Source organism: Rattus rattus, chromosome 4 (genome assembly GCF_011064425.1).
Source record: "Rattus rattus isolate New Zealand chromosome 4, Rrattus_CSIRO_v1, whole genome shotgun sequence".
Taxonomy (NCBI): Eukaryota; Metazoa; Chordata; class Mammalia; order Rodentia; family Muridae; genus Rattus; species Rattus rattus.
The window spans coordinates 137316369-137325785 of record NC_046157.1 but is presented as its reverse complement, the minus strand read 5'-3'; positions in this window follow the sequence as shown (position 1 = coordinate 137325785).

Here is a 9417-nt window from a genome sequence, read left to right as displayed (position 1 = left end):
AAAATGGCACCAAAATGCATTACTGGTCAGTACATTCTTCACTAAAATGTAACTATGGGAAGTTCATTAAATGTCCTTAATGAATCACTAAAATATTGTTTGTCTGTCTTTGTGTTTTTAAGACAGGGTCTTACTGTGTAACCCAGGCTGGCCTCAAACTTATTGGTGGGCTTGCAGGTTTAAGACTATCTAATCTTGCTGCTAGACGTGAAGGTGTGCACCGTGAGAGGCAGAGGCTGGGGCATCTCTGACTTCAAGGCCAGACTGGCCTATGGAGTGACTTCTAGGACAGCCAGGGCTACACAGAGAAACCTCTTGTGGGAAAAAAAAACCAATCAAGGAATATTTAATCTTTCTGTGAGGTACAATGGAGAGTGCAGCCCACACTAAGATCTGCTTCTGTACCCTAAAGAAGCCAACTCCCAGTGTCTGAGAAAAGTGTCTGAGTATAGGTAAAAAAAAAAAAAAAAACAAAAAAAAAACAAAAAACCTCTGCTTCTTCTCTCTCTTTTCCATTGTACCCCCTTTTGTCTCCTTCCCCGACAATAAACCTCTCTCATGTGGGGGAAAAAAAAGAAAAGAAAAACCATCTCACTTGAAATAACAGGCAAAGTACTCTTATTCAATTTAGGACATTGGCAAAATTTATACTAGAAACCAAGCCTTTTCTGTCAAGGAGGATAACTAGTAATATTGCTGCCAATGATAAAATGCAAGACTGCAAAAGAAAATTGGGATCTGGGAAACTTTGTTTTCCTAATAATGAAATGTATCAATATCTGGAAGATCTACATACATATTGAAGTAGTATTTTTTTAAATGATCGGTGTATGTTACAAAACAATGCATAGGTAAAACAGTCTTGCAAAGGGCATGATGAGGGGCCATGGAAATAGCATCATGGGTAATGTGCTTTCTGTGCAAGAATCAGGACCTGAGTTCAATCTCCAGAACCCAACTAAAAGAAAAAAAGCAAACATGGTGACACACACATGAAATGACAACACCGGGCAGGCAAGCAGGAATTTTCTTCTGACTACCATCCCCAGGTACATACATAAGTAAGTATGAGCATGTATACACACACACACACACACACACACACACACACACACACACACACACACAGATGAGTCAATAAGTCCTTTTAAAATGATACTGAGAAATGACACCTTTGCTCTATTAAGACCAAGACCATGTGGATCTTGGTCCTTTGAGTGGTTTTATGGCCAGATGTGGAAGAGACTGTAACTTTGGGCTAGGAAAGCCCTAGCATGCTGGAAGCAGAGCTTACTGGACCGTTTTGTTGGGTACCTGTAGGACAAGAATATTGAAGAACTAGACGGTGGACACAGATCATGAAGCTCCAGAAGAGAACAGAGAATCTGTCAGGGACTCGAGGATGGGTCATTCATACGACACTTCAACGACGAATCTGGCTTCTTTCTGCTCCTGTCCTGAGAATTTGGGTAAAGTTGAATTTAAAGATAAACCAATGTGGTAAGTAGAGGAAAGGTTGCTTTTGTCGGAATATTTTATCACAACAGGAAAAGAAACTGAAATACAAAGAATAAAAATATCATCTATGCAGTATTATAAAACATGCTGCAATGACATTGACGCAACTACTACTTGTTGAGTATCTTGTGCCATTTCAAAGGACAAAATCCACAATAACTTGCAAAGGCCATTAAAACACACATTGTTTGTTCAACTTTATAGCTTTGTGAAGCCAAATTTTCTTTATAATTCAACCAAATTCACATATTGCAAAAGTTTGGACGCAGAAAAGAAGAGAATCCAACTGTGAAACAATGCCAGTCTCCTCACTGATTTTTGTTTTGTTTTGTTTTGGTTTGGTTTGGTTTGGTTTTTTTTTTTTTTTCTTCTTTTTTTCGGAGCTGGGGACCAAACCCAGGGCCTTACACTCACTAGGCAAGCGCTCTACCACTGAGCTAAATCCACAACCCTTTGTTTTCTTAAGTATAACTATACTTCATCAAAATGTATCATTCATTTTAACATATGAGATTGTTACTGCTATGTTTAATTGAATTAATAAAAACTATTTTAAATTTCAACATAATTGATGCAGATACATGTTACCCATATGGAAAAGGGGGTTTTGGAGTATGAATTCTCAATAATTTTTGAGAAAGTGAAGAAAACCAGGTATAATTGTGCATACTTGTGATCTAAGGAAGCTGAGTAAGGAGTTCTGGCCTAGCCTGCACTATGTAGTGAGTTAAAAGTCAGACTGGATACATAATGAGGTAAAGTTAGAAGTTATATAGGGAAAGGAAAGGAGTGAACTCCAAGACCTGAGCCATGTGACTGTAAGGATAAAGAATGAATAGCAGTGTTCAGAGCAAGGACAGCCATCAGTGACACAGGCCTAAGAATAAAGTGACTAACAGTGGAAGTCTTCTTTATGCCCCTCCTTAACAACCCGTAGAAATCAATGGGCATTCTAGAGTTTCCACCAGATTCAAAATGGGATATGTTCAGCATATTAAAAAGAGATGATTCAAATTAAGTTCTGGGTAACCCAAGACTAAAATAGAAATTTTGTCCTGTACAGTTTGATTTCAAGATAGTCTGTCCTTCAGAAGTTGTTTGATTCCCAACAAGGGTGGTTCGAGGGGTGGTTTAACTGATCCCCTTGGTTTGCTACCCTGCTGTCCACCCTGATGGGACCCCTAATTATTCTTCTCCTAATCCTCCTTTTTGGCCCCTGCATCTTAAATAGGTTGGTACAGTTTATGAAAGACAGGCTCTCTGTTATCCAGACTCTTGTATTAACCCAACCAAAGGTTGAGACAACAGGAAACAGAGATTCCTTAACCAAGTTGAGTAAAAGATTTCACTCAATGCTAAAAGAAAATGGGGGAATGAAAGACTCCCCCTTAAAAGGAAAATTATACGAGCTTAAGGTCCACAACTATAAAAGTAAAAAGTAAGTCTTAAGATTCACAGACTCAGAGCTGAAACAGGCCCGGGCAGGTCCAGGCACACCCAGGCCCTGTGGGGCCTGCCCCGCCGTTAAAACTGACAGACCACAAAGATAAGGAAGAAGGAATGTAGAACCAGCCCAAGTTATCAGTGCTGACTCATAGGCCATCTGGCAAGAAGGGATAAACCCCTAGCCCCTGACATTCCGGACGCCCCAGCCTGCACATACTCTTTTGCTGTGTAACGATGCATCCGCGCCTCATTTGAATCCACCAATCAAGTCCCTGTAACCATGCATCTGCTTCTGTATGCCTGCTTCTGCTCCCCAGAACTCTATAAAAACCCATCCCCGGTCTTGCTGGGCGCACCAGTCCTTCCGAGCTGACTGAGACGCCCGCAGGTACCTGTGTATCCGGACAATAAACCCTCTTTGCTGATTGCAAAAAAAAAAAAAAGATAGTCTGTCCTTGGATATACAACTGTCCATAAATATATTTGATTGATATCATGAATTTTCAAGGAAATGAAAGCAACATCAAAATGAGATGCTATTTAGAAAGAGCAGCTACCATCAAAACCACAAGCAACAGCAAACACAGGTAATATGTGAACAAACGAGAATTCTTGCACTCTCTTTGTTTTACATTAGTACAAAATTTAAAAAAAGAATTCATTCTAGAGTACAGAATGGGCAGCTTCTCAAAAAGTTAAAAATTGAACCACTATGTGATACAGAACCCTAATATACCCAAAGAAAATAACATCAGCATGTCAAAAATACACCAAAGTCATCTGCACTGCTATTCATTGTAGCACTATTCACGGAAGCCCTGAAAGTGGAAATAATATACATGGATAAAGACAGCATGCTACCACGGAAAACAATCCAGTCTTTGAAAAGTCTGCCACTGTGACAGCATGAAAGGAACCGAAGATCACTATGTTGGGTAAAATAAGCAAGTCGTTAAAGAACAACTGAGAAAGGCTTGGATTCTGCTGCTTCGTGATGAAGTAGATGATTGGAGAGATGGTTGGTGGATGAAAGCTTTACATAGTGGCCAAGGAAGAAAGGACCCTCTGCTTGCAAACCAGTCACTCCGCTTCAAGGAACAGAGGGACAGTGAGTAGAATAGGGGAGGGAGATAGGCTAATGAAGAATAGACACATAGTCCTGGAATTTGAGTAGCACCCCATTTTCTCTTGTCATTCCCTTCTGGTGTCTCAGTCATCATCATGTGGCTAGTAACTGTCTTTAGCCCAAAGGTATAGGCCCCAAAGGGGACCGTTAGGAAATCAAAGTACAGATGCCTCCCAGCCATTCCAGCCACCCTATTAATAGGCCCAAGGGAAGTCATTGTTTTCCACAAAGGTAGCCATCATGTCCCAGGCAACCATGAATGTTGTCATAACGCACATAGCAGAAGTGTTATCTATAGCAAAGCTGTTGGAAAGTTAATAAGATGTTGCTCAGCTCTGTGACCTCCAGAATCGGTGACCTCTAAATCACCCAGATCAAAATGAAGCTAAAGGGTTTGTCTAGGAGTTTTCTTAGTAATAGAAAGACAAATACTATATAAGTTGGAAGTAAAGTAGGGGTTATCAGAGGCTGAGGAAAGCAAGAAGGAAGGAAGCAAGGGTAGGAACTAAGTCATAGGAATCAGAAGTTCTGACATGCTATTGCACAGTAGAACAACTAGAGACAACTGTAGACTGGATATCCTAACTAGCAAGAAGAGGCTCCTACCTATTCCTTGGCCCAGCATTGTCTGCAACCAATTCAAATTGCTCCTACAAGCACTGAAGAAAGTTCAGGTTGTTGAAAAGCAAGCAGAGTGTTCACTGAGTGGGTGTGGACCATGAACAACAGCAAGTGAGGTGGGTTCCAACAGAGGGTATATGTCAGCAACAGAAACCCTTGTCATCTGGAGAAACACACTGACTTAACCTGCATTACTGAAGTAACTTGTCCTCATCCCACCTGTTGACACTGATACAGATGACAGTTCAAGGACAGGGAGAAACCACAGTATCTCAAAAGAGGAAAAACACTCACGGAAGGCATAATAGCTTCCATTTTGTGTGACCTTTTGCTGTTTAGTGCTTTGGATTGTAGCTTGTGATTTGTACTTTGTTAAGATATGTCGTGACCGCTGGTCGCTGCCACCGCGGAGAGCCCGTGGGCAGAACCCCACGAGCGAACTTGAGCCTCGGGACCAAAGGTAAGACTAACTTATCTGCTGCAAGTGACTTGCCGGGTGGAATCGGGACAACAGAGGCAGAATCCCTCTAGGACCAGGCACGTCCTGTGTTTACCGGAAGTCCCACACCCGCGGATCCCGGCCCGCAGCAGCTCTCTGCTCCCAGAACCCGTGGGAGAGATACCTTACCGCCTGGTCAGGTGGGCACTCCTGAGGCTGCAGAGCAGAAGAGACCACCAACACTGCCCACCCCTGCCCACATCCCTGGCTCAAGAGGAAACTGTATAAGGCCTCTGGGCTCCCATGGGAGAGGGCCCAGGTGAGGCAGGAGCCCTGCCTGAGACACCGCCGGAACCTGAAGGAAACAGACCGGATAAATAGTTCTCTGCACCCAAATCCCGTGGGAAGGAGAGCTAAACCTTCAGAGAGGCAGACACGCCTGCGAAACCAGAAGAGACTGCTCTCTACACACATTGCTGATTCCAGAGGAAAACACCGGAGGCCATCTGGAACCCTGGTGCACGGAGGCTCCCGGAAGGGGAGGCGCAGATCTTCCTGGGTGCTGCCACCTTGGAGAGCCCGTGGGCAGCACCCCGCGAGCGAACTTGAGCCTCGGGACCACAGGTAAGACCAACTTTTCTGCTGCAAGTGACCTGCCTGGTGAACTCAAGACACAGGCCCACAGGAACAGCTGAAGACTTGTAGAGGGGAAAAACTACACGCCCGAAAGCAGAACACTCTGTCCCCAATACTGGCAGAAAGAAAACAGGAAAACAGGTCTACAGCACTCCTGACACACAGGCTTATAGGACAGTCTAGCCACTGTCAGAAATAGCAGAACAAAGTAACACTAGAGATAATCTGATGGCGAGAGGCAAGCGCAGGAACCCAAGCAACAGAAACCAAGACTACATGACATCATCGGAACCCAATTCTCCCACCAAAACAAACATGGAATATCCAAACACACCAGAAAAGCAAGATCTAGTTTCAAAATCATATTTGATCATGATGCTGGAGGACTTCAAGAAAGACGTGAAGAACTCCCTTAGAGAAACACAGGAAAACATTAATAAACAAGTAGAAGCCTACAGAGAGGAATCGCATAAAAATCCCTGAAAGAATTCCAGGAAAACACAATCAAACAGTTGAAGGAATTAAAAATGGAAATAGAAGCAATCAAGAAAGAACACATGGAAATAACCCTGGATATAGAAAACCAAAAGAAGAGACAAGGAGCTGTAGATACAAGCTTCACCAACAGAATACAAAGAGATGGAAGAGAAATCTCAGGAGCAGAAGATTCCATAGAAATCATTGACTCAACTGTCAAAGATAATGTAAAGCGGAAAAAGCTACTGGTCCAAAACATACAGGAAATCCAGGACTCAATGAGAAGATCAAACCTAAGGATAATAGGTATAGAAGAGAGTGAAGACTCCCAGCTCAAAGGACCAGTAAATATCTTCAACAAAATCATAGAAGAAAACTTCCTAACCTAAAAAAGAGATACCCATAGGCATACAAGAAGCCTACAGAACTCCAAATAGATTGGACCAGAAAAAAGAAACACCTCCGTCACATAATAGTCAAAACACCAAACGCACAAAATAAAGAAAAAAAATATTAAAAAGCAGTAAGGGAAAAAGGTCAAGTAACATATAAAGGCAGACCTATCAGAATCACACCAGACTTCTTACCAGAAACTATGAAGGCCAGAAGATCCTGGACTGATGTCATACAGACCCTAAGAGAACACAAATGCCAGCCCAGGCTACTGTATCCTGCAAAACTCTCAATTAACATAGATGGAGAAACCAAGATATTCCATGACAAAACCAAATTTACACAATATCTTTCTACAAATCCAGCACTACAAAGGATAATAAATGGTAAAGCCCAACATAAGGAGGCAAGCTATACCCAAGAAGAGGCAAGAAACTAATCGTCTTGGCAACAAAACAAAGAGGAGAAAAACACACAAACACAACCTCACATCCAAATATGAATATAACAGGAAGCAATAATCACTATTCCTTAATATCTCTCAACATCAATGGCCTCAACTCCCCAATAAAAAGACATAGATTAACAAACTGGATTTGCAACGAGGACCCTGCATTCTGCTGCCTACAGGAAACACACCTCAGAGACAAAGACAGACACTACCTCAGAGTGAAAGGCTGGGAAACAACTTTCCAAGCAAATGGTCAGAAGAAGCAAGCTGGAGTAGCCATTCTAATATCAAATAAAATCAATTTCCAACTAAAAAGTCATCAAAAAAAGATAAGGAAGGACACTTTATATTCATCAAAGGAAAAATCCACCAAGATGAACTCTCAATCCTAAATATCTATGCCCCAAATACAAGGGCACCTACATACGTAAAAAGAAACCTTACTAAAAGCTCAAAACACACATTGCACCTCACACAATAATAGTGGGAGATTTCAACACCCCACTCTCATCAATGGACAGATCATGGAAACAGAAATTAAACAGAGACGTAGACAGACTAAGAGAAGTCATGAGCCAAATGGACTTAACGGATATTTATAGAACTTTCTACCCTAAAGCAAAAGGATATACCTTCTTCTCAGCTCCTCATGGTATTTCTCCAAAATTGACCATATAATTGGTCAAAAAAACAGGCCTCAACAGATACAGAAAGATAGAAATAATCCCATAAAACAAGTATCGGACCACCACGGCCTAAAGCTGGTCTTCAATAACAATAAAGGAAGAATGCCCACATATCGTGGAAACTGAACAATGCTCTACTCAATGATAACCTGGTCAAGGAAGAAATAAAGAAAGAAATTAAAAACTTTTTAGAATTTAATGAAAATGAAGGTACAACATACCCAAACTTATGGGACACAATGAAAGCTGTGCTAAGAGGAAAACTCATAGCGCTGAGTGCCTGCAGAAAGAAACAGGAAAAGAGCATATGTCAGCAGCTTGACAGCACACCTAAAAGCTCTAGAACAAAAAAAAGCAAATACACCCAGGAGGAGTAGAAGGCAGGAAATAATCAAACTCAGAGCTGAAATCAACCAAGTAGAAACAAAAAGGACCATAGAAAGAATCAACAGAACCAAAAGTTGGTTCTTTGAGAAAATCAACAAGATAGATAAACCCTAGCCAGACTAATCGAGAGGACACAGAGTGTGTCCAAATTAACAAATCAGAAATGAGAAGAGACACATAATTACAGAATCAGAGCAAATTCAAAAAATCATCAGATCCTACTACAATAGCCTATATTCAACAAAACTTGAAAATCTACAGGAAATGGACAATTTCCTAGATAGATACCAGGTACCGAAGTTAAATCAGGAACAGATAAACCAGTTAAACAACCCCATAACTCCTAAGGAAATAGAAGCAGTCATTAAAGGTCTCCCAACCAAAAAGAGCCCAGGTCCAGACGGGTTTAGTGCAGAATTCTATCAGACCTTCATAGGAGACCCCGTACCAATATTATCCAAACTATTCCACAAAATTGAAACAGATGGAGCACTACGAATTCCTTCTATGAAACCACAATTACTCTTATACCTAAACCACACAAAGACCCAACAAAGAAAGAGAACTTCAGACCAATTTCCCTTATGAATATCGACGCAAAAATACTCAATAAAATTCTGGCAAACCAAATCCAAGAGCACATCAAAACAATCATCCACCATGATCAAGTAGGCTTCATCCCAGGCATGCAGGGATGGTTTAATATACGGAAAACCATCAACGTGATCCATTATATAAACAAACTGAAAGAACAAAACCACATGATCATTACATTAGATGCTGAGAAAGCATTTGACAAAATTCAACACCCCTTCATGATAAAAGTCCTGGAAAGAATAGGAATACAAGGCCCATACCTAAACATAGTAAAAGCCATATACAGCAAACCAGTTGCTAACATTAAACTAAATGGAGAGAAAGTTGAAGCAATCCCACTAAAATCAGGGAGGACTAGACAAGGCTGCCCACTCTCCCCTACTTATTCAATATAGTTCTTGAAGTTCTAGCCAGAGCAATCAGACAACAAAAAGGAGATCAAGGGATACAGATCGAAAAAAGAAGTCAAAAATATCACTATTTGCAGATGATATGATAGTATATTTAAGTGATGCCAAAAAGTTCCACCAGAGAACTACTAAAGCTGATAAAACAACTTCAGCAAAGTGGCTGGGTATAAAATTAACTCAAATAAATCAGTAGCCTTCCTCTACACAAAAAGAGAAACAAGCGAGAAAGA